We start from the raw sequence: 9349 nt of genomic DNA, 5'->3' as shown, positions 1-9349 counted from the left end.
GTCAAGGAGGAGGCCTCTTCTGTTTCTAGTGGGGCAGGAAGACTGTCGATGACCTAAATCTCCACAAGAAAAGCAACGAATTGAGTTTGGTCGAGTTTGTCGAGTGTCAAGAGCTGGAACAATGGGTGTGTCTGCTTTGACAGATATAGCGTCATCTGTCGCAGTCGGAGTCTGATTTGGTCGAGAAGAACGAACAGTAGACCATGATGAGAAGGATAATTTAGTTTGCGCCTCAATAGTCAAAGCTTGCTGATGTGCTTCTGACAGTGTTGATGGATGGAAGAGATTGATTGTGTGTTGGATCTGTTGTCGTAATCCTGCTGTAAACCGTGCCACCAGTTGACGCTCAGAGTCTTGTATATCAACTCGATTGAGAAGTAAAAAAAATTCAGTAGAGTAGTCAGCCACAGATCGATTTCCCTGACGGATGGTATGGAGACGCTGAAACATTAGCTGGTCATAATTGTAAGGCAAGAATGTTTTCTTAAGTTTTGATGAAAGTTTATCCCATGACATAATCTTTGGTTTTCCAAGACGTGCACGAGTTGTCTTCAATTGTGTCCACCAGGCGGCTGCTCTGCCACGAAAACGCATTGTTAAGACAGGAACACATTGATCCATTGGAACTCGTTTGAATTCTAGGATTTCTTCTACCGTGACTATCCAATCGAGCAGTTCTTCAGCTGAAGAATTTCCATGAAACTCTGGTATCTCGGTTTTGAAACCCGATTCCCAATGAATATGAGCTGCTGCGTTTGGTACGTTATCTGGTGCTAGAGTACGGTTGGTGTGTAGAGGAGCAAAGGGATTAACGTCGTCTGCAAACGGGTTTTCTTCGTCATCAACATCGTCTCTGGTACTGTTAACGTGAGCAACATGCTCGCGTACGGCTGGTGCTGGTTGTTGAACCAGAAGGGGTTGGAGGGCAGTTGTGATGGAAGCCATCTGGGCTTGTAGCTCAGTAATGGCGTCACGATTGATTTCTGCTGCAGTACGAACTGGTGTTCGACGAGGTCTCACCATTGTAGTGACAGACAAAGAACGTAGCCTGTCTCTGATACCAACCTGGCGCAGCGTATCAACGGTGATTCAGCTCAATCTAGAAATATAGGTTAAATTTCTAGAGACCTGACTTCTTGAATCGAAGAGTTCAATCAAATTCGATGCAAGGCTCTTGAATTGATGACAGAATCAAATCAATGCAAGGCTTTAGAGAAAACTCTAGTGTATTATCTCTTAAAACTGAATGAATAAAACTATCTTACAATCCCTTATTTATATGAACCTATCTTTCCTAAAAATCAAACATCTAAGAAAAGGAATTATAAAAGAAAAAGGAAATCTAAAAAGACCAAAATTAGGAAAGGTATCAAGATGCTGCATCAGATAGTAAGTTGGTTGGATAGAGGATCCAACAAATGTATATGTAGCAGACGTAGGTGTAGCAGCTGAAGTAGGTATAGGAGTAGCTGTTCCACAAGCTAGACTTGATGCATCCATGACTGATCACAGACAAATCACAAATAAACATAAACGTAAGTACATAATACAAGCTAGAACGTCCTCAGCTAGAGGCATGAGACTAAAGTTGTTCCTAAGAAAAAAAATAAACAAAAAAAGATAGCTACAGCGTTAAAGACAGACAACAAACACGACATTACTTGAAAAATGAATATCATGTATAACTCTTAGTAGCATAAAATATGTGTTGTTTTCACTAAAGTGTCATTTATCCCCTGGATTAGGAAAGACATGATCCTCCACTAACCCTAAATATACTCTGCTTGTTTGCTACATTTTAGCCTATGGAATGAAGCTACCCGCTTAACTGCTTACAATAACTACCGGCTGTCATGTTCCATCAATGAAACAACAATAAGCAACTTTAAATATAGCTTATAGAGTACAGTCATCACTGCACGGCAAAACCCATTAAAAGACAATGAGGAAGATTAGTTTAATGAAATTGAACCAGGGAAGGACATGCTCTATACAACTAAACTACTGTGAAAAAAATTACAAAAAAGAATAAAAGTATACATAGTACAAATACACACACATTTCCCAGCTCTTAAGACTAAAGCCATGTGAGGATGAGATGGAAGATGGGTACAGAAACAAATGCATGAGCTTCTTCATACTTGTATAGAATTGTTTTAAACAAAAAAGAAATTAGATAGTTCTTGCTGTTAAGAGCCTATAGCTAGGTTCTCTATGCCAATTTGAGAAGTATAGGTTACTAAGTGTGGAAATTATTGGCAAATGACAACTCAAACAGTATTAATTAAAAACTATTTAATTAAAAACTCAAAAATTAAAAACTCAAAACAAAAAAATTGGTTAGCTCAAAAGATCTTAAAGAACACTCGGTCTCAAACAGTATTAATTGAAAAAATTATAAAAAGGAAGAAATAAAAAGTACCTTAATGGGTTTCCTTGGTTGAAGTTGGATGGTTCCTTCTTCCTTGAATCCTTTCCCTTCGTCTTCTCCCTGGCGTGAGTGATAACTTACCCTGTGAAATTAAAAGTTTGAAACCCTAAATTAAATTAATCAAAAGTCAAATAAAGCTCAAATTTAAAAAATCAAGGAACCCATAGTCCAAATCAAACGATTTAAACACAATAACTAATAGAAATTGATTAAAAATTGGAGAAAAAAAAAGCAAAAAAAATAAAAAAACTTACACAAATCACTGACTTTTCTCATTCTTCTTCTGGATCGAGAGGTGGAGTAACTGGTGTTGTTCGTTGTTGGAGATTAATGATTTAATGGAGAATTGGAGACTAATCTATGGAGTTCAGAGAATCAGAGGCAGAGTTCTTCTCAGTTCTCTTTCTCAGAGAGAAGACGGAAAAAACGAAAATGAAAAACCCTAGCGTTAGGTTCTATATATACCACCCCTAATCTAACGGCTATTATTAGTTCAGTACCCCTAAATCTAATGGTTAGAAATCGTCGGTACTTTCGGTCCGGACGGTACGGGACTAGGCCAGGGCCGTGTACCTGTACCTCCCTAGCCTCGGTTCCTATTTTTAGGACCGGTACCTGTACCCCGTTCCTCGGTTCGGTACAAAACCAGGTACGGTTCCACCGGTACCGGGACGGTCCGTCGGTCCGGCTCGATTCCTGTGCACCCTTAGTGGTGGTACTAATTCCTAAAATAAATGATCAGCGTACCTTGTAAAACAACTTTGAGTAAATATATGTCCGCTTCTGATTCCAATAGTAAAACTTGGAATCCTACTAATCATATTTTGTAAGCAAGATTTACAATTATCTCTTGATAGATCTTATAGATGCTTTGCTAAAATTAGAAAAGGAGCAGTTTAGATCATTTGGTTTCACCAAAGGTCATATCAAGGGAACTATAACAGTAAGTATGGACATCTTTCAAGGGATGTATATTTTATGTCACGTGAACAGAAGTCTATATATATATATATTATATACTGATTCGGGAACCAAATACCGAAAACAGTAAGGTGAACATGTACAAATTAAAATCTAAAACAATGATCCTTATAAACACATGGGCAATGGGGAGAGATCCTGAGTACTGGGAGAAACCATAGAGAGAAAATTGGTCTTTATACAGGTGGTTGACATTTTTACAAACACTTAAAAGTAAATTAATTTGATTAGGGAATCAAATTTGAACTGATGTTAAGGAAGAGAAATTGAAACCAATTTATGAAATTGAATTGATAGTATGTTAAGGAAGAGAAATGGAAACTAATTTACTAACCAATTTAGCAGAAGACTATGAGCATCCTGAAGCCTTTGAGAAAAGCTTGGGAAACCCTAACTGAAATGGGAAGCTCTAACCCAAATTGAGATTTCCAACTTTTCTGTAATCGAAGAAGTAAGTTAATTCAATCAGTTCACCCCATTTCTCAAACGCTCTCAAAATTTTGGGTTTGATTTGAACTTCTGGGGTATTTGTTGTGAGATTTCTGTGAAACAATCTGGAATTAATTCAATCGATTCATGTTACTGTTGGGAATTGATGATGATTAAAATCAAGAACAAAGAAGCAGGAAGTGATTTCAATCGAGAAGAATGAAATCGAGAAAAAAATGGGAAGGGTTTCTAGCAGAGAGAAACGTCGGAAAATGAAGTCGAGAAAAATGTTCTCAGCAGGATTCGAACCTAGCTTCTCCAAAGAGCATTAAGGCGCCAATGACAGATTAACCCTTGGTACTCTCGGAAGTTTAACCCTTCATACTCTCGGAAGTTTGTCATTTTAATTTTCAGAGATTATAATCCAAGGCTATATCGGGATTTAGAAAAAAAGCTTCACTAAAAGGAAGGCTTCACCAAAAATAGCTCTTTTCTTTGTATTAGTACTAGTATAGCACGCGTGCGCGATGCGCCTGCCGGTACATCCGTTTCGTAATTTTGTTGTCTTCGTGCAGTAATTAACGGTCAAAATCAACACTCAGTCAACGATCAATGTCTGCCGTTCATTCATTGAAGAACATCTTAACTATACACATACATCCTAAAAAAACAACGATCAAACAGAATACATGTACAATAATCATCAATTATCTCCACAGACTCCTTTATATACCTTCCTAAACCCCTTGGCCTAGAACGTTTTCTCATTAAAATCATGAGCAGCAAGTTGGTCTCACCAAGAAAATCTTTTCAGTTGCATTCCCTTACAGACCTCCCAGTCCCAGAAATTATATTCCAAGTATACCTTCCTCGCTTCCAGTTAGAATCCCGAGTATTGATTGATGGGCAACTGTAAAGAAAAGGAAGAATGAGTTATTGGCAAGGTTGTGTCACATGTATATCAGTAAAAGGAAATCCGAGCACTGCTGAATAATCATACCATCAAACCAAAATTGAAGGAAAAATATAATTAACTAATCTTGGATTGTCTGGACTATTAATTATGTTATTTACCTTAAACTTCTCAGAGTATACTGCCAATGGAATTCCATGCATTCATAAATATCAACTTTAGCAATCTACTAATCTAAGCAAAGAAAATGTCAATCCAATCCATTAATTTAAGTTGTTTGTCAAGCTATGTAACTAATAAAGTGTAACAGAACCGAAGTTTGGGCATAATAAGTTAGGGTATGGAGTGCAAATCTGCCTACTAATCAACAACACACAGGAGTAGAAAACCTTCCATATGATGCACAGATAAGCATAAATGAATGATTCAGAATTGGCTGATAATTCCAGTCATTGACTCATGCGCCCATGACAAACGGTAGCTAATCCAAGGATCTATAAGACTCAAACTAACCTGTACTTACCTATTATCTGACATATGTTTTTACTTGTTCATTGGATTTAACAGGGATGATAAGCATTCCCAAAGACATACTTAGCAAACAATAACTTATCAAGGTCCTGGTGGTCACTTTAACAGGACCCAAGTCCCAAAGGTTAAATAACCATATAAGGTAAGAGGGAGTCATGGAGAACCTCGTCAATCGTCACAGGAAGCTAGAAACCTAAAGATCCCATAATCATCTTGCTTAAGGTTGATGCTAAATATCCAAAACGCACGATAATCAAGTAACTGACAGCTTATTGGAACTTGCACAAACACTATACAATAAACGATACATGATAACCAAAAACAAATACATGTGACAGATGACACGATAAGTGGTGCTTATTATTAGCTGTGGTTTGCCTTTCATTTTATTATTTTCAAGCATTAAAAATAAATACTGATTCCTTATGTGTTTCAATCATATTAAGCCTGGCTTCTTATGTGTTTCATTTTTATACTCATACGTATTCAGTTGTAATAGTGGTTGCAGGCGAAAGCGCTTACCCTTCAAAACATTGAAACGTCATAAATCTCAAGGAGGTGTGTTGGGCCGAGTAACAGATTATAGAAATCGAAAAGGGAATAACATATGAAGTTCCGGTGAATATAAATCACCTAACTACTGCAAACATGGAGTGTATACATCACAGAACAAATGCAAACATGGAGAGAGAAAAAAAACTACATTGATGAATAAAATTAGAACATGGAAACAAAACATAAAAATTGCCGACTAAAGTAGTTGCAGACCTGGAACAACCATGATCAAACATATATAGGTGCAAAGTGTTAAAGTTCACAGGAATATCAAATGTACAACCTCATATGTTTCATGCTTTATATTATTGCAGGGACATCTCCAGGCTAGATCAAAATTTCACATCATAGAGAGAACTCTGGCATTGGCAGAAATAGTTTCTCCATCCAGTGTTAACTCAATAGTTGTATATGGGACGTGATGGTTGAGTTATGGGTCTCAAATTCTCAATAGTTGAGCAACAATTTTAAGCATATTCAAGAGGAAAATAAAAATTGAAATTAAGTTGAACATTTTCTGTAATAATTAGACAATGCGGTGCATAAGAACTTTTCAAAAATTGCAAAAGGTTGCAGGTGAGCATTGAACCTAAGAAGTACAGTAAAATGAAATAGTAAGCATATTGAATCCAGTCCCTGATATGAGGGATTCAGTTTATAATCCTTGTTCAGAAAGTTTAACTTACTGTAATTCTTGAAAATTTTATCCATCAGATGTTTGACAGTTCAAAACTCCAAATCTGGTTGCACTTTACTGAAGCATTAACAATTCTCAAACTTCCAGGCTATCTGTTTTTCTCGAGGCTTTGTTGGATCCCCTTGAAAAAACTGCAATATGAAAACATACGGAGTATCATTCTAGCTGCTAAAAAGAAACTAAATCAAATCATTCCGTTCAATCTTCTTTTATCTACTTTTCTAAAACTCTCAAATACAGATTCAAAGAGCAAGCAAAATGAGTAAACAACAAAGAAGGAAGGAAAATTCAAACCAACCAATCTGTACGCAATAATGTTCAACACTAATACTTCAAACCCACAAAGTAAAGAACATTGTTATACATATAAAAACATGGTGAATTCTGTTGTTTTCAGTAATTTTAGATCAACAAAACAAAATTAAGAGAAAATTTGATTGATCCACCTATGAATTCAGGCAATTTATGCTCTTACAGATCCAACTCCATCCCATACTCATTCTAAATCTCAGTTTCATTGACAATCACATCATTCAGCAGTGAAACATAATAATTATGAAGAAGAATTCATTAATTAAACCTAATAGTCTTAATTATGCTATTAGCCTACAAACATCTCTTTTTCTGAAAACTCTAAAGCATCACCCATCTGCAAACATTGCAGTAAGATATACTTATATGATAAGAGAACGGAGAGATTTTAGTAAATAAGATAACACACTAAAGTTCATTCACCAGAAGTATGCCTATAAACCAAAGTTCACATTGAGTTTAAAGAAGTTAATGGGAAAAAGGATCAAAAGCAAAAAGCATCACTTGCCGGTTAGAATCTATTAGCCTTAATTATGTTAAGTTAATTGAGAAGAATTCATTACCTCAAAATAGTTTTCTCTTTTCTCTCGATCAAATTGAATTCAACTTCTTCTTTATTTGACTCGGCTCAACAAATCATCTCAAGACTATCAACACCCAACAGGTCAATTCAACTAATACCCAGTAATCTTCATCAGTATCCTTGATTCACAGAAGAACCCTAATTCAATTCTCACTTAATTTCCAAAACCCTAATTTGTAGAATTGAGATAACACAAATCCCCTTCAAACCAATAGAAACAAAAATTCATCACTTTATCTAACTTTATTAATTCCCTGTTTATTTATCTCGATTTCTAATTTCTTAAATTTCAACACAGTAACCCTAATTTTTCCAATTTCTCTGATTATCTCTTCTCACTTCAAACCCTGTTATATACGTATAAGAACAGGGAATTCTGTTAAAGGATGGAGAGTTACTTGCAGAAGATGATCTCTTCACAGTGTTGAAGGATAGAGAATTAGTTGCAGAATATGAGCTAGAAGAGACATTCGTATGAAAGGTGAGGAGGAAGAAGAGTTCGCTAGAAGAAGAAAAATAGGAAAAAAAGAAAAAGTGTCACCAAAATGAGGTTACTCGAAATCGAACCTCGGACCATTTCATAACGTGTTATGGTTATGGATTCGCCCCTTGCCCTCCTGTATTATTTATCTTCCATAGCTTGTCTTTTTAGTTTTCAGAGTTTATAATCCAAGGTTATATTAGTAATTATAAAAAAGCTTCACCAAAAAGGAAGGCTTCACCAAAAATATCTCTTTTCTTTATATTAGTATAAGATAGCTTGTCTTTTTAGTTTCCAGAGTTTATAATCCAAGGCTATATTAGTAATTATAAAAAAAAACTTCACCAAAAAGGAAGACTTCACCAAAAATACCTCTTTTCTTTATATTAGTAAGATATATATATATATAAAAGATAAGATAAGATAGCTGCAATGAGATAATGCACGTCTTCTCATGTGCATTCATTTGCACGTACACCTTAATGATTTTAACTATCTAGCCAGGGCCGTCTTTGACATAGGGCCTAAGGGTCGACCGCCCTAGGCCCAAAAATCAGAGGGGCCAATTTTTTTTCCCACCACCTATATATGTATGTGTGCTCATCCTTAACCTAATAACATATGTAACTTGAAGAACAGAAGAAGCGCGACTAGCAAATCTTTAACCTAGGAACAAATATAACTTGATGAACAAAAGAGGAAGCGCAACCGGCAACTCGTCTCTGCTAGGGCGCAAACTTTAGAGTTTGTTCTCTTACAATTGAGTTGTTCCCTCCGAATAAGAAAGAAAAACAAACAAAAAGCGAAGTTAAACATGAAGATATGCCGGAAGCTTCTAATATTATCCTAGGAAAAAGAACTTACCCGTTTAATCTGCCAGAAAATTTTATACCGATCCATGGTGAGGGTTCTGAATCGGGTGAGTCTGGTATCTCGGAAACTAGAAGGGTTCTAAGCTCAATAGTTCCAATTGATAATGTTATGGAACAAGAAAGGGAGTTGGAACCGGTTCAAACTAATCCTAATACTGAGACGGAACCACTATTAGTGAATGGGAGATTATCATTTTCTTCTTCTCCTTTTGAAGATGCCTTAGAGAACCTTTCATCCCCAATCTCTGCTGAATCAACTGCTAATTCAATCTTTGCTTCTCATGATAGTTTAGTTCAACATGTTAAAAATGCATTGCATACATCACCTGCATCATCTATTTCTCATCCTAAATCTGCATTCAAGTTATCAATTCCAGATTTTCAATCATCTTCATCTTCTGAAGGCCTAAGAATCTTGGTTTCAGATTTAGATAATCTGCTTCCTATTGATCAATATGGTTCTAATTTCAAAGAATCGAATAAAGCTACAGATACCCATTCACCAATTCCCTTCCTTCTTGAATCCCCATCTGTGCAAATGGTCAAAATTCAGGTACCTTTAAA

The 9349-nt window shown here is 36.0% G+C and overlaps 2 long non-coding RNA genes across 3 annotated transcripts; both read right to left on the bottom strand.

Moving 5' to 3' along the window:
- Positions 1 to 1316: 1316 nt before the first annotated feature.
- LOC113308587 lies at positions 1317 to 4026 on the bottom strand. Of its 2 annotated transcripts, XR_003339925.1 has the most exons (4): positions 3747 to 4026; positions 2686 to 2789; positions 2423 to 2513; positions 1317 to 1502 (listed from the first exon to the last, which is right to left on the bottom strand). It is a non-coding gene; the product is annotated as an uncharacterized LOC113308587 (long non-coding RNA). The 2 variants fall into 2 exon arrangements; XR_003339924.1 differs by lacking the exon at positions 3747 to 4026 and having other exon boundaries at positions 2686 to 2916.
- A 413-nt stretch (positions 4027 to 4439) lies between these two features.
- On the bottom strand, positions 4440 to 8014 carry LOC113308986. Its single transcript, XR_003340251.1, has 3 exons — positions 7413 to 8014; positions 6527 to 6668; positions 4440 to 4751 (listed from the first exon to the last, which is right to left on the bottom strand). It is a non-coding gene; the product is annotated as an uncharacterized LOC113308986 (long non-coding RNA).
- Positions 8015 to 9349: the final 1335 nt, after the last annotated feature.

This window comes from Papaver somniferum, chromosome 9, assembly GCF_003573695.1.
Source record: "Papaver somniferum cultivar HN1 chromosome 9, ASM357369v1, whole genome shotgun sequence".
Classification (NCBI taxonomy): Eukaryota; Viridiplantae; Streptophyta; class Magnoliopsida; order Ranunculales; family Papaveraceae; genus Papaver; species Papaver somniferum.
Note: the sequence above shows the minus strand (reverse complement) of the source record. Positions and strands in the feature narration are given on the sequence as shown.